This window comes from Pantherophis guttatus, chromosome 5 (genome assembly GCF_059756535.1).
Source record: "Pantherophis guttatus breed Tessera chromosome 5, ASM5975653v1, whole genome shotgun sequence".
Classification (NCBI taxonomy): Eukaryota; Metazoa; Chordata; class Lepidosauria; order Squamata; family Colubridae; genus Pantherophis; species Pantherophis guttatus.
The window spans coordinates 49,540,078-49,564,801 of NC_142067.1; the positions used below are offsets into that span (position 1 = coordinate 49,540,078).

Sequence of the window (24,724 nt, forward strand, 5' to 3'; positions counted from 1 at the left end):
TAAGTGGTTTACAGAGAGCATATTGCCCCCAACAATTTGGGTCCTCATTTTACCCACCTTGGGAAAGATGGAAGGCTGAGTAAATCTTGAGCCTGGTGGGATTTGAACTGCCAAGTTGCAGGCAGCCAGCAGTCAGCAGATGTAGCCTGCAGTACTGCACTCTAACCACTGCGCCACCGAGGCTCATATATTTTTATAGTTGTTCATTATTTTTTCTCCCCAAATGTATGTCTTTCCATTTTTTTGGAAATTACAATCTCTAACTCTCTGAAATAGACAAATTAGTTTAAGACTTCATCCTTTGAAAATCTTCAGGTACAAATGAAAGGAAATGACTTAATGCTAACTTATACGGTTTCTCTATTGTTAGGAAGAAAATATTGGATTAGATGAATGTTTCAAGGAAGCTAACTGACTGTGCTTCCTATTTCCCTGAAATTGAAATTAATTTTAATTCAAGATATAAATATCTGTTTTGTCTTTTTCTTGGCATTTTTTTCTTCATCATTTAGGGTCTCTTTGTTTCATATTACATTTGTCTGATTCTTACAGTAAAGCTATTAGCATATGATGTAATAAGAGGTGTTGCTATCAGCTGACTTGTTGCAAAGCCTGACACTTTTAAGGCTAAGAGGGAGTAATTGGACCAAGGTCACGCATCTGGTTTCATGGATAAAGAAAGTACTAGAACATGAATCTCCTTACACCTATAACTACTCCTTAAACACCAACCACAGCATTCTGGTTTTCATCTACATAAAAGATCAGGTATGTAAAAGAAAATCATCCTGATAGTTCTTTCCTTCTTTCCTATATGATTTCAAAAAGATTTGGAAATTCAATTTTTAGCTACCAACTGCAGTAAGAAATCTAATGACTTAACAATATGAGATTGATATGTATAATTAGAAAATTAAAAATGTATTGATTTTAATGGAAAACAGAGTTTCAAGGAGTATATAGCATAGTACTCAAATAAATGAACTTTTTTCTTTGTAATTCTGCTCATTTTGCCTCCAGTTTTCTTCTCCCAGCACGAGTCACAATTAATCAAAACTACATATCCTTTTCAATTGGTCATTTTATAATACATATTTGCAAATAGGTTTTGAAAACCATGTTTGATAAAACTTCAAAGAATCAAGTGTATGCCTAGGGCAAGAAAGGAAGAAAGTAAAAGTAGAAGAAATTATGAAGCTACAATAAGGTTTGATCTAACTGTAGTTACAAAGAGACCATGCTTAAACTAGATGTATCACTTTCCAATTCCTTTAAGCTAAGAGCTACAGAAGAAATTAATCAAATAACTGCCTGAACAAAACTATCATAAATAAAACATTTTCATCAATAAGATTTTGTTTTGAAAATAATATTTTATTTTAGGCTTTGTCCACCTTTGTTAAATATAACTGGGGGAAATCAATTTGAATTATATTCTAAAGGCATTTTAACATTGTTTGCATTGCCAAATCAACATGTTGCACACAGTTTATTAATTCATTAATTCATTATCATTGTTCAGAATTTTAATAAAAGTTCTTCATTCAAGAAATAAATACATAATTTTATTAAAGATAAATTTACACATACACATACAAGTTGTAAACTATTTTAAAAAGACCTTGTTCTATGAAAATTCATTACAAAATACATTAGAATAGATAATAATTTTAATTTTCATACAACTTCTAAATACATCTGAAATGATTGAGGAATTAAGACAGAAATAATTTAAAATTTGAAACATGAGAAACTGTGAAATAAATAAAATTATGTATCAGCTCCAAAAACCAGAAAGACGGATTGACATTCTTCTAAGCCAGGAGTGTGAAACTCAAAGCCTGGTGGCCGGATCTGGCCCATAGGGTGCTTAGATCTGGCCCGCAGGGGTGCCCTGGAAACAGCAAAGGACTGGCCCACAGTATCTCTGCCAGTGAAAATGGAGCTCAGGAGGGCCATGGGCAGCCCTCCCGAGCTCAGTTTTCACTGGCAGAAGGTTGCAGGAAGCCATTGCAGTCGAAAATGGAGCTCGGGAGCTCTGGCAGAGTGCTTGGGCCACCACAAGCGCCCCAACATGAGTGATGTCGAGCTGGCCATGCCCACTCTGGCCATGCCCACCCTGCCCCCAGGGCAGTGGTGGGTTCCTCCTGGTTCCGCCTGGTTCCACCAAGCCAGTAGCGGTGACGATATGACATCACCGAACTGGTTCTGCCCCCCCGCCTCCCATCCCCCTGCCCCAGCTGATGGGCTATAAGGAAAAAAACTGTTTAAACTCTTGCCACGGGGCTTCAAAGGGCCACCCTACAGTTGATCAGTGGTAAAGGGCAGTTTAGTAGTAGACTGGTACCTCCAAAAACAAATGAGTAGACTGATGCCTGCAAAAATAAATGGGTAGACCAGTGCCTGCAAAAATAAATGAGTAGACTGGTACAGCTCTGCAAGCAGTTAAAAGCCTGGTAGACCAGTACCTCTGCTAAATACTAAAGAATTGTCACATGACCATCAAGCTATGCCCACAAAATAAGCCATGGCCACAGAACCGGTAATAAAAAAATTTAGAACCCATCCCTGCCCCAGGGTAAAACGCAACCCTGATGCGGCCCTCAATGAAATTGAGTTTGACACCCCTGTTCTAAGCAGTTTCCTTTGTTGTTCATTACTACAGAGAGAAATTTTGTCAAACTAAAACTGTACCATAAAATTTATTCTCTGTTAGGGAAGGAGCTATTTTCACCCTTTTTCTCCCACACAAATCTAAATTGCACTGTCTCTGGCTCCTCTGGATGCATTCCTTTTCTCCTGGAAAATTGAACATTCCACTTTCAGAAATGCCTTTTCAACCTTGAGGTTGAAACATAATATAGAAAAATTAATCTGTGCTTTCAGTTTCAGTTTCAATTATTGCTCTATGTCTATTTCTCTTTCCTCTTCCACCATAGCATGGAAAATTTCTACAACTAATTCCAGAACAGAGATAGGTCCAGTTTGCAATAGCACTGTTTTCCTTTCAGTAGCAATACATCAATGGAAATGGTCTTGTAACAAACTTTGCATGCAGAGCATCAAACGTATCACAGCAAATATTTAATATTTTATTACAAATGTATCAACACTATTTTTTAAAAAATTAAAGTTAAAATGCACTATTAATAGTATTATCAAGTTTGTAAAAAAACATAGTGTTGTAATTTAAGGAAAGTTAGAAAAAATGAAAATGTACATATTGCTTATGAGTTCAGTTTATAGTTGGGAATACATGCCCTAATCCTGAAGTATCATGTAACATTTTGACAATTACATTAAAAAAAAATTGGCCAACGAATCTATTATCAAAGAGAAAAATGTTTTCCTATTAATTTAGGACATTTATTTATGTATATATTCAGCTTGAGGCTGCCCAACTCTGGGTTGGTCTACAAGAGATTGAATAAAATAAAAACAAGATACTAAAAACTGATATGAAAAAAGGGAAGAAGGTTAATATTTAGAAATCTGTATATAAATGGTACTGTTTATCTGATTAGCGTGGAAAGCTGATGTATGAAAATGTCCCATTGTACCATGTTGTTATTATTGATGTGGTTAGGGTTAACCCTAACCCTAACCCTAACCCTAACCCTAACCTACATCTGCTTTCCAAGGGTTCACTCTCCATTTTGGATGAGCTGACCTGTTATTTCTTTTTCTTACAGACTTTTCAATCATTGTGTTATCTAATAGGGTAAATTATATTTTGTAACATTTGGGTACCAGGTTTGCAAATTATATTACTGGTGCCATAACTCAGAAAACTAGTTATCAGCTTTACATGATAGACATGATAGCAGTATTCCTGTATTTGAGAGGCTATCACAAAGAGGAATATATTTTCCAAAGCACCAAAGGGCCAGACAAGAAACAATGGATGGGAACTAATCAAGGAGAGAAGCAAACTGGAATTAAGGAGAAACTTCCTAACAGTGAGGACAATTAACCAATGGAACAGTTTTCCTTCAGAAATTGTGGCTGCTTCATCACTAGAGGTTTTTAAGACTGGACAGTCACTTGTCTGAAGTGATATAGGATCTCCTGCTTGAGCAAGGACTTCTGGACTTCCAGCTCTATTCTGATTGTGATTCACCCTTCCAATTAGCCAAAAGGGGAATGTGTGTTTCTTCTTTTAACATTGAATTGGGTTAATATCAGTAAATGAAGGAGAACTAATGAATGATATACTGTATGACCCTAAATTGGGTATCTTTTCATAAACCATTAATTAATTTTACTTAATCAATTTGTACAGCTGGCAGTACAAATGACCCTTATGGAATTACCCCATAAACAAATGACTCTTGTGGAATTATCCCATAAAAGCAAAAAAATAAAATAAAATTCATAGCAACCAGAGAAAATACACAGTCAACAATGCTAATAGAGGGAAGAGATGAATCCTTTCAGACATTCAGGACTGCAGGCTGGACATCCTAATGGAAAAGTGCTATTATCGTAGCTAAAATTCTGAGATACAGTATACATGCATATCATACGGATATATATCAAAAATTCAGAATCATGTTAGAATGTGTCTTGGGCAAAGAAAGAGAGCACAAGGCATACCTTTCTGTTAAATGATAATCCTGATTCTTTATCAAAGAAACATCATGGAAGAAGTTCACTTTATTTTTGAATATTGATCTAGAAAAGACAAACAGGATTTCCACTAGTATTTCTCCCTTTCATACAAAGTTAATAAATGCTTTTTATATACAAGCAGGCTTACTAAATACAAATACTTTATTCCCATTTTTATTTTAGTAGAAAATTTTTAGTAGAAAAAGAAAAAAAAAGCACATGCTATATCAATTGTAGCTTGTTTTGCTAGTTGACTCAGGTATAAAAATGGTTGGTATTTTGATTCAGGGACCAGCAATATATATAAGATTGTAAGGCATGCCCATCATTTCCAGTATTTTTTTTTTGAAAGATTCCTTCCAATGCATATGCCCGGTCCTAATTGTTTCTCAATAATTCTTTTTAAGACTTGGATAACTTTCAAAAGTAGTTTGCTGCATGAAAAATGGATGGACTGGTAGTTGAGAAGTCGAAATCCATCTTCCCCTCATACATATATTCCCCTATATTGTATATTTTAGCAATATACAAATTTATTTGGTTCTATATCGCTTTTGGAAGTTTTTAAGAAGAGATTGGACAACCATTTGTCTGAAATGGTATAGGTATATAGGGTTTCCTGCCTGAGCAAGGGGTTGGAATAGAAGACCTCTAAGGTCCCTTACAACTCTGTTATTCTGTTATCTGTACTCAAAATCTGGGCCAGGCATCTAGGATCTGGAAATATGCTATCTTCAGTGAACCAGATATACTGTAGTGAATTTTCTGCATCTCTGGGTCTTCGATGGTTTCGTAGGAGCTTAAAAATAGTGTGTATAAAAACTACCTTAGAAGTCTTCAGACTTTTAGTTTATGAAATTGTGTGCTTCTTTTTTAAAATATGGTTTGATCATTATTTTTTCCATGCATTTAGTGAATAAGGTAAGGTGTCTACACATCTAGTTTAGTTGTTCACTATCCATAGAAACTATGGGTAGAAAGAGTAACAGTAAAAATGGACTGTTGACTTTTTCTGAGGTCCAATGCATTTGGATAAATGGAAATCCAGGTGTTCAGCCTTACTCAAACATAAGTGCCAGCACACAGACATCCAAGGAACAAAATCTCTAGGTAGCATCAATACCATAATCTCAGCTCTTCTCCCTCTTGAATCTAATTTCTAGAGCTAACATTTCCAATTAGTTATTCAAAATGTTGGTATTTTAACATGCTTGGTCTGGGATACTATCACAACTGCTGATATGGGGCCTCATTTCTGACATTCATACAACTCCTTCAACTTCTTTGATTGAATTCTCTAAGGTTATCCTTTCAAGACAATTACAGTGAATGGCTGTAACAGGGGATGGAGCTTCCTTATTGGTCATTGAATTTTTCAATTTTACTACCTGCATTTGCAAGAAGCAAGTTTACTGCTGTCTGGTGTTTGTATGTCTCTGTGTTTGCTATGTTTTCCCTGTTGGATAAGAAATTGCTTATAGTTTTTAAATGTATTTTTTATTTTGCACTTCATTTTGTAGATTATTACATTTTTTTTGCATTTAAACAATATTACATGTTAGCTGCATTTGAAAATGGATAGTACAAAATACTTTTCCTCTCTAAAAAATAAAACGTTTTTAAATAAATGCATTATATGGAGGCAGACCTTCTCTCCTAGGACTCAAACAAAAGAAACTTAATACTGGAGCATGGCAACTCTGAATATTTAAATTGATAGCAATTTTAGTAGATAACCCAAAGGCCCAAAAAAGTTATTTGGATCTGATTTGTTTATACAAGTCTTTATCCAGTCTGAGTATCTGCACTGGGACAAATAAGAGATAGCAATTCTTCCTTTCCCTGCATTTCTTATACTTTCTCAAGATCTTATCTGGACCATAATGGGAGCCTCTGAAATAGCATTGTAAATAGAAGTGATTACAGGAAATAAGAAAGAGAAATCTCTTAAATTTCTCTACTCTGTTACAGCTAATAGAAAATTATTCTGGTCTTTGCTCCAACCTTGTGCAATGCCTTCCTTCAGGCACTCTAAGAAAAAACAGAATTGTCCTGGTAATGAGAACAGTTTGGAATAGGTCTTTACAACCCTCAATTAATTTTCTTTTTTTTTTTCCTTTCCTCAACTTCCTTGTTAAGTTTTTATACTTTTTAAAACTAGTAATAATTTGAAATTTGATTGATGACAGCTGTAAAATAATGACAGAAACACATTTTGTTGCACAGGAAAACTTAACAAACAGGATGGCTAGGTTCTTGTGACAATCTGTCTACTAATTAGTATCCAATATCCAGAATACACCAAATATATCATATAATTTTTGCTTAGTCTTCCTGCAGAGAAAAGTCCAACCACCAAATGATTTATTCCTGTAAAATGACTAACAAGAGACTTCGCCAATAGGTTGCTCTTCTCCTACAGAGCTCTAAATTGATGTAAACATGACATGCATTTGTTAGACTTATGTTTTATAATCCTATTATCTCATAGAAGTGGCAGCTACAAATACAAATCATAATATCACCGTTTTGATTTACAAACCAACAAGCTGCATGATTGAGCAGGGAATTCTTTGTAGACCCTAATCTAACCGTTTCTGTTGCCTTGTATTTCCAGATAATTAAAGCTACTTATTCTTATTATTTTGTATATACCACCCAGTTCTATTAAAGCCAGCTATTGAAAATGGAGTAAATACATTTAATAATTTCTCTTTCATTGCTGCAATTGGACAAGATCTTAGTATTTGCAATTTGTCATATACTATACTTCATAATCAGATTACCACACAGTTTGCATAATAATTACCATATTTTTCAGAGTATAAGACACACTTTTATTCCCAAAAAAGAGGGTGAAAATCTAGGTGCATCTTATACTCCGAATGTAGCCCCACCCAGCTTCTCAAACGGAGGATTCAGAGGCTGAAAAAAGCATCAGAAATGAAGCTTCAGAAAAGAAGCTCCCAAACAGAGCTTCAGAAAAAAAGCCCCCAAACAGAGCTTCAGAGGCTTTTTTTCTGAAGTTGTTTCAGAAGTTTCAGAAGCAGAAAAAAAGCAAAAAAAAGCAAGGCACAGAGCTCACAACCAAGGAACCTGTTGCTAAAATTCACCTCTGGGAACAACTGATTGGGGGCCGATCCACCTGCCAATCAGCTTTTTTCTTATTTTCCTCCCCAAAAACTAAGGTGTGTTTTATACTCTGGTGCGTCTTATACTCTCAAAAATACAGCAGTAGAAAGATAACAATGGCAAAATTATTTATTAATATGACAACTGGTTTTCATGGTTTTACATCATATTACATCATATTACATGGGTAATACATGGGGCTCCCCTTGAGGAGCACCCGGAGGCTCCAACTGGTGCAGAATGCGGCCGCGCGGGGGATTATGGGAGCAAGGGGACGCTCCCATGTGACACCGCTCCTGCGTGAGCTGCATTGGCTTCCAGTTGTCTTCCGGGTACGCTTCAAGGTGTTGGTTACCACCTTTAAAGCGCTTCATGGCATAGGACCTGGGTATTTGCAGGACCGCCTTCTGCCACCGATAGCCTCCCACTGACCAGTACGCGCCCACAGAGAGGGACTCCTCAGGGTGCCGTCAGCCAGGCAATGTCAGCTGGCGACCCCCAGGGGGAGGGCCTTCTCTGTGGCAGCTCCTGCCTTCTGGAACGATTTGCCCCCGGAGATATGAAGGATATCGGATCTCCGGGTCTTTCGCCGTGCCCTGAAAATTTTTCTTTTCCATCAAGCAGGGCTGGCGTGAATCCCCTCCCCCTTTTTTAGTCTTTTTTAGTTTTTTAGTTTAAAATTGTCATTGGGTTTTAATTGAATTGTTTTAAATTGGGCCAGTTATGTAATTTTTTTAACAATTTTAAATTTTGTATTGGCATGTGTTTTAGTTCTGGCTGTTCACCGCCCTGAGTCCACTAGGAGAAGGGCGGTATACAAATTGAAATAACTAACTAAATAAATAAATAAATATTACAACATCAATAAATGATACATAATACCCACTCAGTTGAACATTACACTGCATCACTAGAGATAAATTGCCTCATACAAAAATCTTCTATTTGAATATTATTCTAAATATGGCACCTGGAATTTAGAAATAATAGTGTTTGACTATTATTTCTAAATTCCAGGTGCTATATTTAGAATAATATTCAAATAGAAAATTTTTGTATAATAGTATAAATCATGTGTAGACTTCCCAACACATTTATAATATTTCCACTGTAGAGAAGTTATCTCTAAACTTCTCATCATATATCTGAATTTTACTGTAATTTGTAGTATTTCTATCAATATTTTCTATGTGAACAAGGAGAACATTATAAATAACAATTATACTTACCTTTGCCAAAAACATTTTATTATAATTTATCTTTTTTATAACTATTGTTTTCAAAAACACAAAATTAAAACATAAACAGACAACAAAAATTGAAAAAGGAAAAAAGAGAAGATATGGAGATGCCAATAGCAAAAGCAAAAGCAGTAAAACAGCAAAAATGATTTTTCACCTTTTTCTGGCACAGATAAGAATTAAAAAATACATCTAACTTTTACTCTAAGGTTAATATCTGTCTACATTATTTCTATAGGATTGTATTTTTTTAATCATCTAATCCTAAAATAATATTTTATTTCTTTCACTTTTTGCAAAAAATGCAAAAGTGGTTTCCAAGTAGAAATGAATTTATCAAAGTTTGTTCTTTTAATCAAAGCTATCAATTTCATCATCTCCACCAATTCCATTAGCTTCATCATTCATTCTTCCATAATTCCTGTTCCATCATCTCTTCTTTCCAATAAATTAGCTAATGCCTGAACAAGTTATTTTTTTCATATATTTTTTGAAGGACTCACCAGAATAGCCTTAAATGTCAAACAAAATTCTTCTTCCCTGAGTTCCAGCATAGCCAAATTATCCAGTCCTTTTTCTAGCTTCAAATGCCTGATACCTTATTTTCTGAAAAATCCAATCTATCATTAACTTGTTTAATTTTCTTTAAATCTTATCTAGTCATTTCTCCAGGTTTTTTTTCCAGAGTATCAAACCTAATATCTAGATATTGTGCCAGTTTTGATCCAGTCATCAAAATTTCAGAAAGTTCAACAAAATTGGTTTATCTCTGGAGCTTCATCTGATACCTTGACATGCAACCATGGTCTGTAGCACGCACTGCTTGTGGAAGATACAATAATAGTTCTCAGCTGAAAAAAGAAGATCCTTGGGTTTTAAGTACAACTAACTGATAGAAATATAATTTAAAAACAAGCAATTCCAGACCATAACTTCAGACATAATCCCACAATGCAGGTTTGTTAAGAAGTGAAATTTCAATATATCAGAAATAAAAATTATTTTTCTATTGAATACTTTAATATTACAACGTTGCAAGTCAAAGAAAAACCAGTAGAAATTTCCATTTCAATTTAAATATAACTTCAGATTAAAAAAAAAAAATAACTAGAGAAATATCTGTTTTCAAAGGAGTCTCTCTTTAACTCCAGAAATAAATAGACACAAAAAGTGATAGCTACTGTGTCCATAGATTCAGATAACTTGTTTTTAAATTTTATGGATATGTGTGTTTTTATTGTGGCTGTGCACCGCCCTGAGTCTCTCAGGAGAAGGACAGTATAAAAATTTAAATAATAAATAAATAAACTCACAACTGTGAAATCCCTATCCACATTCCCCTGTTGTTCAACTCATAAGCCATTCAAGGAAACCTCCATTTCTGTGGTTTACTTGAAAGAAGTGACAGTCTGGAAGACAACAAGAAATCTATTTCTGATTTCCTCCTTTAATCTGAAGAAGATAGAAGTCCCCTCCGCCTGCTGTGCAGGAAGAAATTATAGTATAATTTCTAGAATCCTTAAAGTGAAGCAGAAGTAGGGGCCCCAGCTACCTGAATAGGCAGAGGACATGGAGAATTGGAAAGGAGAAGAAAGCAAGGGAGAGGAGGAGGACACACTATCTAGCTTTCTTTGTATCTATAACAAATATAGATGCATACCCATATATGTATATGAAATTACTTTTTCCAGGATCATAAAGACTGGTTTTTCAATTGCAGAAATGTTCTCCAGCCAGTTAAGAGGCAAAAGCATTCAACATGTTACTGATTAAGATGTTATTAATTTTAGGCAGCAGTGCAAACTGGCTGGTAGGTATTTATCAACTAATTAAGACCACATAGCTCAAGGGTGTCAAATCACATCACGGGCCAGATCATGACGTATTGTGACATTTTTTTGCCTTTACAGAGCTGGTGTGGGTGTGGCCGCCAGTTTGACAGGCCTGAATAGCTGAACTTGTTAGTACTTGGTAGGGAAGTGCTGCACTATGGAGAAAAGCTGCTCAGGAAGAGAAAGTTGTTAGATACTCAAAAAGCTGGACAATATTTGATTTTTAGGTTATAACTGCCAAACAGAGGACATGAGACATTTGGTAATCCTAAACAGAAGGGCTCTTTTACATGGCAAACAAAAGTTTTAGAGAACCCTAACTGAACAAATTTGGGCATAGCAATGAGCTTGGATCATTCTATTTATTCTCTACATTTCACCTATGCATTCTTATCAGATATAAAATAAGATTACTGAGTAATCTGAGACCACAGATTTCCCACTTATAAAAGACAAATATTTTAATTACACTGCTATCTCCATCTTTATATCACTGTAACTAATGCCTTAATTGAGAAAAAATCTTAAAACATTTCAATCAGAGTACAATTAGAATAGACTAATGAAGCATAATGGAGAATGCAAGTAATGCTCACTGGAAGTTAGTCAGCTATTTCATATGCCACATAATCATCACACCCACTAATTTGTCAAGCAAGGAATTTGATAAGGACAGGAAAAATTATATTTCTTCTCAAAATCAGAACTACAAAGGAAGTCATTTTTGAAGATGTCAGTACTGCTGCAGATTAAACATTCACTGTCTCCTATATTCCAAAATATTTTTTAACATTTTATTCCTTCTCTTGACCTCTCCATGAACTGTGTACAAAATTCAATTTAGTCTTTTAAAAATTAGAATTGCTAAAATCATGCTCAGATTTAAAAATAGCAACTTGGTAAAAAAAATATATTACTAATGACATCTGCCACTGCCAAAATATTCTAATAATATGATATAGTAATTAATCGTATAAGGAAATGCGGTTAAACTACCACAACACTGCTTCCCAATCACATGCTGAGAAGGAAAGGGAAAGAAAAAGATTAAAAAGTCGTCTCCTCACATTTTCTACATGAAAGAAAGGAAAGATGTATAGTATTTAATGCAAATAACATTGTTCACCATAAAATTACAAGAGCAGATACTATGCTATTCAGTAGCGTTGGTAGATGTTTTTAAATAGCACTGTTTCTGCCCCAAAGTATATTAGGCCAGGTAATATGCTTAAACATATTTTAGTCAATGAACATGCTTTCTATTTTAAATAATACAGTACAAATGGAACTCAAAAGATTAAACAAATGATATTAAAACAGGGAAGTAAAAGTTGAACTATAAAAATGCAATTTAATAAAGTTAAACTTCATTTTACTTACTGCATTAATGGGGCAGTATTCTAGATAAGGTTAGAGTCTGGACCAATGGACCATTCTCCACATTTAGAAGGCTGTACTTACTTCATAGTGTTTATGAGATGCCCAAATAACTTTCCTTTTTTCCTTTTTTTTAATATCATTCAAGATGTTCTTTCTTCACGAGCACTTCATGGACTGTCCAGATGGTCAAGAAATGTTAAGAATTTATAATTTCAGAAATCATTTTCCAAGGGGAAGTTTATATCATGTCTTTTGTCTGGAGTTTCTGGCAAAAAAAAAAAAAATACTAGCCTTGATTTTTATTTGGTTTCAGAGGAAGTCTTGAAAAAAAATGGAAACATTGGCTACCTGCGTCCCAGTATAGTCAGCTGACACCATCGCTGTCTATAGGGATGAATCTCTACCCCCCACAGAGAGGGCTCGCAATATGGGCATCCTCCTGGATGCACGGCTGTCTTTAGAAGAGCATATGACGGATGTGGCCAGGAGGGCTTTCTATCAGGTTCACCTGATTCTCCAGTTGCGTCCCTTTCTGGACCGGGACACCTTGCGCCCTTGTTACCTCCCAGCTGGACTACTGTAATGCTCTCTACATGGGGCTCCCCTTGAAGAGCACTCAGAGGCTCCAACTGGTCCAGAATGCAGCTGCGCGGGTAATTATGGGTGCAATTCATTGCGCCCATGTAACACCTCTCCTGTGCGAGCTGCACTGGCTCCCAGTGGTCTTCCGGGTGCGATTCAAGGTGTTGGTTACCACCTTTAAAGTGCTCCATGGCTCAGGACCTGGGTACCTACGAGACCGCCTTCTGCCACCGATAGCCTCCCACTGACCAGTCCGCTCCCACAGAGAGGGACTCCTCAGGGTGCCGTCAGCCAAATTATGTCAGCTGGCGACACCCAGGGGGAGAGCCTTCTCTGTGGGAGCCCCTGCCCTTTGGAATGAACTGCCCCCGGACATACGCAAGATCTCTGACCTCTGAGTTTTCCGCTGTGCTCTTAAGACCCTGCTCTTCCGACAGGCAGGGCTAGCTTCATAATTGAGTTTTAAATTTGGAGTTCTTAAATTTTTGGGTTTTTTAGTTAATTGGCCTTAAATGTAATACTTTTAATAATTTTTAAATTTAAATTGTGATATTTGTATTGTGTTTTTACCTGGCTGTACACCACCCCAAGTCCTTCAGGAGAGGCGCGGTATAGAAATAAAATTATCCTTATCCAATTATCCTTAATTTGTAGTTAAGTTTATCTACATCTTTACTGACCATGTTTTGCAGACTTTGATGATATGTCATTGCATTAAGTATTTTATTAAAAATAATGAATGTCTAGCTATTTTATGACAATTTACTAGATATATAATAACTATGTTTTCCTAGAAATAAATATCTCTGTCCATTTATATTTTTATCATATCAGTGAGATTAATTATCACTATTACAGTATATAATACTATATATTATAGTACATAATACTATACATTATATTATATATAATAGTATATAATAATATTATTAAACCTTGAAATTTCTATCATTCCATTGAAAATGGTTCAAAATTCATTGAAGGTTTTTGCAACATTACACTCTAAATCATATTGTCATAATTAGCTTAATCTGATTAATCCAACTATGGTATACTAAGACATTTAAATAGATAAGAAGAAATTTAACTACAGTTGTCTGAATACACTCTTAAAATGTCTATACAATATTTATTCTATCATAGCAAAAATCTCATTCTATCCAGACATAGTATCTTTCATTTGCTTTGAATAAAACATTAAAAAATGATTTTAAAATGTATTTGTTCACATTAACCTGCTCATCAATCCATGAATTTTTTTTTCATTTAAACAAACCTATGCAAATGATATTCAATTTATACGATATAATGATAACATAAAGCAATCACTCAAAGCAAATACCAGGAAATGGATTACAGTTTCTTAGATATTATACTGTATCTGCATTAAAATTCCATTTTACTTTCATTCCGATATATTTTAAATGTGTTTTACTGGTCAGTCATATGAATAAAAAACCAAAACAATCAAACAATGTACTCCATTTCATGTAATTTTAGTAGTGATCTTAATATGGTTTGTAACAGGTAACTTTGTAACTTTGTTACCTTTACTTTGAAATATTAGAAATCTATATACAGTACTACTAAAACTCTCATGGTGTTTGTTTGTCTTTTTCTTTTTCACTTACAAGTTAGCCTGCAACAATTTTTGATGTACTGCAACAATTTTTGACTCAAAGTATCTAAAACACTGAATGGTGTTCTTCAGCTCTGACAGGGTAGTGGAGATTGGAAGGATTTATACTCCTTGCAGACTTTTAGCTATACAATTTGGGATGAACACTCTTTGAATGTGGGAATAGGAACTGATTTCCAGAAGAAAAAAAATTGCAGACTACAGGAACCAGGAGCACTACTCAGGTGACCCTGAGGACATTGATAAACCTCCAAGTGCTTCAACGATCCTCTAAAAGGATGCAAATGACCAGCTGTCTGCAAGGAATATAAATCATTCCATCCCCCACTATCCGTCAGAGCTGAAAAAGCTTCTTGGATGAGAAATGGAACATCTTCAAAGAAATACAAGAAAGTCCAGTTGCCTCCTGAATAAGCACCTTTGGGACAACCATGACTGAGAATCTAAAACACAATAACTTTAAAAAAGGAAGGAAGGAAGGAAGGAAGGAAGGAAGGAAGGAAGGAAGGAAGGAAGGAAGGAAGGAAGGAAGGAAGGAAGGAAGGAGTTTCAGTACTCCCTGCCTGATTCACTGGGGAAATTGGCAGGAAATCAGAACTTACTCTTACTCCCACTGATTTTTTGCCTGCCTCAGGTTGTTCTATTTCTCTCTTTAAGTAAGGAAATATCTCTGGAATTGTGACCTAATAGGGCACCAGCTGCTAGCAATTTATTGTTAGTACAAGATCTGACAACAAAAGGTATGTTTTTTCCTATAAAAAATGATATAAGTACCACGTTAGCCCAAATTTAAGTCAGACAAAAGGTATTTCTAAGATGTTTTCTATATACCAAACTGATAGGATTTCATCAAATTCTTTTGGAACTACAAAAAATTTGGATTTAACAAGGTTTGTATTTGGGTACTTAATGTATTACTGTTAATAGAAAATGAATTCTATTGTATTTAGTACAACTGACTTCTGCAATAATATGATCAGGAGGTTACATTATTGCCGATTCTTCAAGTGCAATTTAAATAATAAAATAAGCATTTAAAATAACTTAAAATAACATTGTGGTTAAATCATCTAATATAAATCTTAAAGAATAATATAAAACTGACAGATGTTAAATAGTATTTTTTTCAAAAAATCCAAATTTATTTTGTTTTATTATTTCCTAGCTGTATAATTCTGATCTCTTTATATACCAATCAGACTGTCAAATTTATTTCTGTTTATATCAAGCACCCCACCAAAGGAGGAGAAAAGCCCAGCTTGATTTTCCAAAAGCTTCTTTATTTTTCTACCAGGTTCTTAATACTGAAATCCTCACTTAATAGCTTTTTGATTAAATGAGTATGTTGCCATTATTGTTTTATAACCCCACTGACATTTTTAATTCTCTCTACCTTCAGCTCTGTTAGATGTTAACAGCCTCCTTAAATGAGAAGCCTGATCTTATTTGATTTTATCTGGAAATAACTCTCTGAGTTCCAGGAGATTTACTTCTGTCTTTATGTGGATTGGATTACAGCCTTAGATTTTTTCCACAACGCTGCCATTTTTAAAATGTATTTTTCCCAATGGCTTAAAAGAAATCTAGAAATAAACTGTGTCATCTTTCTATTTTCAATTTGTCTGGCTTTCAGAACAAAACTGGAATATGTCCAAAAGAAAGAGAGAGAAAAAACAAGCAAACAATACTACACAATATGTTTGCAGTGCTCCAAAACCAACACCACCACTATTTTTACATTATATTGTATTGGGCAGCTAAGCTGTTTTATTTCCAGCTCAACTGTAGTGTAATCCAAAGAGGGGAGAAAAAGTATTTCCATTTTGCAATGATAAAACTCAAGGGAATTTCAGGTCAGTTCATTTTCTCTTTGTAGAAAACTACTTCCTCTTTCCACCTATTTATGGGCTTTAGTAGATGCAGCATTTTGTTCATAACTCCTTAAGGCGTGTCGTGATAGTTTGGCAGTCCCTTTCGTAGGAACCAGTCTGAGATTTAAAATAGAACCAGATAATGTACAGCACCCAAAAGAATTCATGTAAAAATTCAACTGGGATTAATATGGTCTACTGTGATTCTATTTCTTACTGAGGCAAAGGGAGTTGAGGTGGCTGTCAGGGTTCTGACCGATGCCCTAATTAAAACATGAGCCTCGAGCCAAGCTTCAAAAGAAATCCAGTTATTTATTAGGCGCTTCATGTCAGCATGTTCCAAGTGAAGCCAACTCTGACCCCACTTAATTTACATTTTGGCTCTGACCCTGTTTCCCCCTTCCCCCCAAGGTGTGTCATCAGTCACATTCTCCAACAAAGCAATTTTGTGGGTTGTAGAGGTCACTTCCCTCTGGCCACTGTGGGTAACTGCAGAGACGGCCTTGACAGAGATATGGCTGGAATGTGCTTTTGTTTTGATTGATGCGCTGCTTCGCTGCAGCTGCAAAGTTTATTTTCCCATCCCCCCCCCGCCTATGGCAACTCAAGAGCAGGCCAGGGATATTTTTGCAAGTTGACATTTGGCTCCCCTCACTTCCTGAAGGCAACCTGCAAAGCAAAGACAATTTGAGTACAGGTATAGATTTTAGGGTTGCGATCCCCCCCCGGCTTGTTTGGGTTGTCTGCATGGAATTTAGCTATGAGGTGGTCAGCCTGGATGTTTCTACTCTTTACCCAAGACACCTCTGATAAGGGGTAGCCCTTCTACTTAATTAGTTATTGGAGCTGTCTCCTGTGCTGCCTTGAGTCGAGGATTTGTTGCACCTCATAATGGGTTTGGCCCCCTATGACCACAGTGTCCCGGGGCTCACAGGGTAGTGGCCTCAAGGTCGATCTGACCATGAGTTTTAAGAGGCTGCTATGGAATATTGGGTGTATCTTCCCTAGCAGTCGGGGCAATTTTAATTGCAGGTTGATGATCTTCACTATGGGAAATGGCCCCATGAACTTGGTCCCAGTTTCTTACTGGGGAATTTAAACTTCAAGTATTTTGTGGAAAGGTAGACCTTCTCCCCCAGCTGGAATGGCCATTGCAGACCTCGGTGTTTTTCTGCCTGTTTCTTATAGATCTGCGCCACTTTAGCTAACTCTTTCTTGGCATGTTGCTTTCAGTGTTGACAGCCAATCTGTCAAGCTGACTGAGGAGGGCGGATCCCTTGGATATTCTGGCATTGGGACAAAGTCCATGCCGCTCACTATTTGAACAGAATTAGTCCTGTACTACTGTGAACAGCATTATTGTATGTAACCTCAGCGAATGGCAGGAGGTCTGCCCAATTGGACTGCTGATAGTACTGTTCTACCATGATGTTCAGTCTCTGTGCCTCCACCCATTTGTGGTGACCCAGTGCATGGCACAGAGATAACACAAACAACTGGCAGATCAAAAAGCCCCTTTATTGCTCCAAATCTTCCCAAATGCTCCCACATTACTGGCAAGTCTTAAAGCAAAATGAGTACAAAATCCCACATAAACCTCAAGCAGCCTCTGGCTGCAATTAGTCCAGCCCAGCACTGTCTGCACCAAGGCTGCACTGCAATAAATCCCAAATGTATTTGGCAAAACAAGAGCCAAGCAAGGAGTTCAGGGAGCAGAAGATCTAGATAATTAATCCAGAATGCCAACAAGGAATGCAAGGACTCTTGGCAAGTTGAAACGTTGGAACACAACACTTCAAGAACTCAGTGTTTGTTCCCGACATATGCCCCTCCCCATGGTGTCTCCTTAAGTCTCATTCCCTAGGTATTCCTGGTAAAGCTGGGTGGGGCACTCTCCTCGCATATGGCCTTCTCTTCCTGCGCTGATGCCGCCTTCTCTGCATTCTCCAAGCCCTTGCATCAGGAGCAGGTGGTTCTTGCTCTTAGTCTGAGCTCTATCTCTCCTCCCTGCCTGCAGGCCTTGTTAATTCTGAACAGCCTTGCCTGGACTGACTCTGCCCTTCCCCAGTTTTCTCCAAGGCCAATAGAGCTGCCCTCCCATTTGCTGTCAGTTCTTGTTCCAGCTCATCTTCCGCCACAGATTCAGACTCCAATGGGGGCATGTGACCAGTGGTGCTCAGATGAAAGACTGAGCTAAGGCCCTAGGATGATCCAATGGGCCACAGGAACTCCCTCCAGAATTTAGCCATGAATTGGACTCCTCTGAGATAATTCTTCATGGCACTCCATGCAGATATGCTTGAGGAACAGTTTGGCTAGCTGGTGGGCTGACGGTAGTCTGCTGCAGGGTATGAAGTGTGCCTGCTTGGAGAATAAGTCTAATACAGTCCAGATCACTCTGTTCCCCCCACTTTTTGGCAACTCCACTATAAAATCCATTGCAATTTCCTCCCATGGCCTCTGCCACCAGTTGCAGCAGTCTGGGGTTTTTTTCCTTGTTACTTTTTCATTGTGGCACAGGTGCAATTTTTCACATAACTGTCTACGTCTTTCTTTATGGCAGGCCACCAGAATTGCCTCCATGCTAAGTGTAAAATCTTTAGGAACCCGAAGTGGCCTGCTTATTTGACGTTGTGGAGGATTAGGGTGCGTAGGAACTCTGGGATGTAGAGTTTCATCCCCTTCCATACTATGTCATCTCTTTTTGTCAAAATGTGTTGGTTGTTTGGAACTAGCAGTTCGGTTTCAAGTTTCATGGATAGATTGCTTGTGAGTCAATCTTGCTGGTTGCGGCTTTGTTGTCTGGTGGTCACCTGGGCGGCTGTTTGGGTAGGGGGGGATGATGGCATCTACTACCTCCTCCCATTCGCATTTGTATTGGGTATGCGGGAGAGGGGTCAGATAGGAAGTTCCTCCCCCCACCCCCCGGATGTGTGTTAGCACAAAGTTGAACCACTTGAAATATTGAGCCCAGCAAACTTATTTGGGTGATAGTTTTCACAAGGTCCTAAGGGCCTCCAGATTTTTGTGGACAGTCCAGACTTTGAATGGTCTCTGTCCCCCTTCCAGCAGATGGTGCCAGGTTAGCAATGCCCATCTTACTCAAAAGCTTCTTTTTCCCATGCGGCCCATGCCTCTCTGTGTCCGTGAATTTGTGGGAGGTGTAGGGCTGTAGTTTTCCTTGGCTATTTCCATGGCATAGCACTACTCCCACTGCCACATCACTGGCATCTCCTTGGATAATGAAGGTTGTTCGGGGTCAGGATGCTTCAGCATTAGGTCCTTTGCAAAAAGTTCTTTTAGTGTTTTGAATGCCTTTTGGCAGGTTAGGTCCCACTGTAGGGGTTGTCCCGGGCAGGGTTTTGTCCCTGGGACTCCTGTCTTTAGGAGGCCTGTCATGGGTTTGGCAATCTCACCTTGCCAAGGAAGGAAGGAAGGGATGAATTGCCTGTAGAAATTTGCGAATCCTAGGAAGCTTTGTCTGCAGGTGTGAGGGGGCTGCCAGCCTAGAATGGCTTGTACTTTGGCTGGGCCCATCTCTATGCCCTCATTTGACACTCAGTAGCCCAGGTAGCCTAGCCGTGCATGGTGAAATTTGCATTTTGGCAGCTTGATGTTCAGGTTAGCCACCAGAAGTTCTTCCAGTACCTGGCAGACTAGGGGTATGTGGTCATTCATGGTCTCAGTGTAGATGAGGATGTCATTCAGGTAGACAAGGACCCCCTTATAGAGGTGCTCATGCAGCACCTTGTTTATTAACTCTGCTGGGGGTCCCTGCGGTCCAAAACGGATCACTTTGAATTGGAAGCTCCCTAGGGGGCTGTTTCGCATTCATCTCCCTCCCTGATGTGGACTCAGTAGTATGCTTTTCTGAGGTCTAATATGGTAAAGACTTTTCCCTTGGCTAGGTGAGATAGCATGTCCTTCATGAGAGGGAAGGGGTATAGGTTGTGTACACACACGCAGTTTATACCTCTAAAGTCAATGCAAAATCTCATAGTTCTGTCTTTTTTTTTCTTTGAACAAGACTGGGGCTGCGATCCATGGCTTGGTTGACTCGATGAACCCCCTTGCTAGGTTTTTGTATATGTATTTGTGCATTTCTTGCATTTCCTGGGGTGTCATGGCGTACAGTTTGGGTTTCAGTAGTTTTGCCCCAGGGATGATTTCAATGGTGCAGTCCATCTCGTGGGCAGTGTGGGGTGGGGTTACGACACTGCACTTGGTCTTGCTGAAAACTTTTGCAAGGTCCTGATATTCTCAGCAAAAGTTTCATAATAGTTGACAGAACTTTAAAAATAAATCTATATTTTAACCGTCATCAAATAAGCCAAATTTATATTCCTTCCTTTTACTTCTAACAATCTTTAATTCAATTCAAATATTGTTGAAAAATTTGATTTTTCTTCAATCCTTCTTTATCCCACTATATATACTTCTTTTGCATATCCAGTAAAACATCCTTTTTAAAATCATTCTCCTGACCTGTCATTTGTAGTTCCAAATTCTGCACTTTCTCTGTCTTATTAGATAAAAATTTCCCCCATGTCTTCATTCACTAACTTCTTTTAGACAAAGATTATCTATATCAATAGACATAATTAATGACAGGGTTATATTGTAGTTACTAACTTTGGCTACATTCTTCACAGATCTCCTATAATATTTGTTTTTTTTTTTTTAAGTATTATTCTGTAACTTTCAGTATTAGCTGACATCAGGTTTTTTTATTATTGTTTCTCTCCTCTAATGTCCAGTTTATAAAATTATCACTTATCTTTTGTTATGACTTGTAATTGCCAGAATAACCAAAATAAGTCTGAGAAGTTCTTTATTTTTTATAGTTAGTTCCACAATCTTATAGAAAAGGTGAATATTCCAAAGCCACATTTTACAAAGAAAAACTCAAAGATTTGGATACATGACAGATATTTTCAAATATTTGAAGGACCACAGTAGACAGTAGTGAATTCCCCTTCACTACGAGTTTTAGATAGGGATTAGAATAATGGTGTTTCCTACACTACTAAGGGATGCTACAACTTGGTCCACATATCACATATCATGTCAAGTAAAAAAATTGTTTTGCTATGATTTATTGATAGACCAGTTTATTGAACTTGTACAAAACAGTTAGCCATACATTGAGGTCTAGAAAGTAAAATGTCTACTTACATACTAAGCTTCTATTATTTAGTGCTAGAGTGAACACTATCATGCTTCTGTGATTTAATCTGGTTTATTTCCCATGAATTTTGCCCAATGTAATGCTTTCTTGCATACATACCGTATGCATACTCTGCACAAATCCTACCACTGAATCCCTGTGGACAAAAGTACAAACAGCTATATTTGCATGCAAGTTATCTGCCTAGATCTTCATACCCTTTTGAAGTAGTAAGGTTAATGAACCTCTTACTCCTGATTAGCTAAAATTTGCCTCATATAATAAAAGCATGTTTTTATGTTTCAGTGGTCAGTAATCAGTTTCCTAACAAAAGCCAAGCCGTCGTACTAGAAATGAAATTCCAGTAATCTCTGAAATGAAAGGGTGAAAAGGTGTTTTTTTTAAAAAATTGTCCAAGCCTCATTTCTATACATATAACCAAGATATTTTTAACTGGTAACTGACCTTTTAAAATGCCTTCTCTAATATGCATAACATTAATTCTTATGCAATTGTAGGCTGATATTATAATATGAAGAAATGGTATGATTATGCTGATGATTTGATATAAGAAGCTCAGTGAACTTTACTTTGGACACATGATCATCAGTTGACACCTTTCCTATGCAATCAGTATTCCTTGTAAATCAAAGAGAAACTGTACTTCAAAAAGAACAGCAGATAAGGAAGCAGGTTCATTGCCTTTAAAGATTATATTCCTTTTAGAATTGCTTTCAATTTGTGAGAAAAATATCTCAAGAGTTTGTAAGCACCTCACATGAATCTTCAGATGTGTTAGAGAGACTTTGATGTCAGCTGAAAGCAAAATGAATATCTCTTACCGTCTCATAGTTTTATGGAAAGACGGAATGGCTTCATCAGTTATAAAAACCATTCTGGCTTCCCACCAAAATCTATAATACATCTGCACTACACAGAAAGGTACTAACCTCTTTATAGAAGATGGTGGCTACAAATGTTTATCCATCAGTCAGTCATTAAGATATGGTTGATACTTAGCCTAGACATGAAAGATCAGGTAAAGGACAGACTATCATGGAGCAAAACTATTTGTGTGATTGCTAAGAATTAACAAAATCTTGATGGCACATCTTGCATTTCCTGGGGTGTCATGGCGTACAGTTTGGATTTGGTTAGTTTTGCTGTTTTTCTACATCTATCACATGGCAGAATGAAGTCAAGTACACAACAGTATATTGGCAATATAGTACAGGTTCAGAAAGGTTATGACAGGGAAGCTATTGCAAGATAAACTGTTGCCTTCATTTTTGCTTATGTATTTCTTGAACCCTCTGTTGAGATTTGGTCTAATCCAAAAGATTTACAGCCTGGTGTACATGAAATACTCTTCTCATAAGTTTAAGAACCTTTGTGTTATTCATAAGTGTCAATATGCAAGGATGGGTGCATAAAACAATAGTTTTAGATGATAAAGATAGCACTGTTTATAATATTATTCCTAGAGTTAGTAATTGAGTTGGGATAGTTGATTGGTGGGGTTATTTTGGGGGACTAGGGGGAGGGAAGCATAGTTAATTCTTCCTAAACAGCTCTGATTATATCCATCAGGAAAGGGTAAAATCCAGAACAGCTAAGGAAAAGAAAAACCAACCTACCTACCTTCCTTCCTTCCTTCCTTCCTTCCTTCCTTCCTTCCTTCCTTCCTTCCTTCCTTCCTTTTCTCATACTATTTTGTACAGGCAAGAGAGACAAAAGTGATGTTCCAAATGTGCTTATATTGCATTGTTAGCAGTTCTGATTCGATACATTCAATTATTATTATTTCTGAGATTTACTTCCCTTTAGGATCTCAAAGCAATGTATAATGCACTTTGTTGTTCCATTTTGTACTCATAAACTATCCTTCACTAATCTGAATCACTCCATGTGTTCATCTCCCACCAAGCCCAATTAGCATGGCCAAGAGCTGTGCTGCCTAAGTATGGTAAGTGTTGTAGGATGCCAGTAAAAATGACTGAGGAAAGGGGTCTTAAATCAACCCAATGTTGATTCGGTTGAACATAATTATTCTTTTTCTTTTTGAATAATACCATTCACAATCCTATCAGAAGAAAGAATCACAGAGATTAATGAGTTATGTAAATATAGCAACATTATATATTCTGCCAGAAGACAAAATATTACTGAAACGGAGAATCATTTATAACTTTGAAGGTATTCATGATTTTTTGTAATTGCAATGATTAAAAATAGTAAAAATCTCATTCTGAACTTAATTGTTTTTCAAGGTATGATGGAAATTATTCAAATTCAAAATTCCAAGAACAGCCTATCTTATTAAAACTGTCTAAGAGAAAGCCTAGGCTTGGGCATAGCTGTATTTAAAACAAAAATATGTCTCACATGAGAATTAAACATTATTGTATTGGAACAAAATACCATCACTTATGTATCTGACTAGTCTAGCTAGATGCAGAAACACATTGTTTTCTTTTTAAAGAATAAATAGGAAGAGTTAGAGCAATTGTGCTATAAACAATTTCAATTAAAAGAAGCATCTCAACATCAGCAAAATGACTATTTCACAGACACTAGCAAGAAAGACTTAAACTTTCAATCTATGTTGGAATCAAGACAAAAAATTAGTAAGATATAGTACAGAGAAATATATAACTAGCCAAGAAATACATAACCAGGATTTGCCTAATTTTTTTCTTCTTTTTTCTGCAAGTTCAAGGTCTGCCTTTTGGAGAAGGGGTACAAGTGAATGTGGCATCATGGACTGGGAGAGTGACTAACCCAAAGTAACCCAAATGGCTTTCATGCTGATATCTGTTTTAAAAATTGTTCTGATCCACCTCTGAAATAATCTTTGCAGAATATTGCAAAAATGAGTTCAAAAGGAGTTTGTGTTTTCATGTCACTTGCTTACACAAAACAGAGATCCAACAGGAAAAAAAAGTGGGGGAGGGAGTTTATAAAACCAAGAAGCAATCTGTTATAATTTTTTTTTCCTGGGGCATCCTATGCATTATCCTGATAACAAGCATTGATAAAAATAACTTGTTGATTACAATTTCACTGCCAGTTTCATGTCATTGTTATTATTAGTTAATGTATTTATTAATTTTTCTTAATAATTTTAGGGCATGGGATTTGAGGTGTTAGTATGAACCAGTGGTGAAATCTAAAATTTGTTACTACCAGTTCTGTGGGCGTGGCTTGGTGTGTGTGGGGGGGATAATGTGATTGGGTGGGCGTGTCCAATTTTTTTTTTACTTTTAAAA

The 24,724-nt window shown here is 36.8% G+C and overlaps 1 long non-coding RNA gene across 1 annotated transcript in view; it reads left to right on the plus strand.

Moving 5' to 3' along the window:
- The first annotated feature begins 508 nt into the window (after positions 1-508).
- The window catches only part of LOC117671043 (uncharacterized), an 86,358-nt gene continuing 62,142 nt past the window's right edge, over positions 509-24,724 (plus strand). The window contains exon 1 of the long non-coding RNA XR_004592753.1: positions 509-768. This is a non-coding gene — a long non-coding RNA (uncharacterized LOC117671043). The remainder of the gene's footprint in view (positions 769-24,724) is intronic.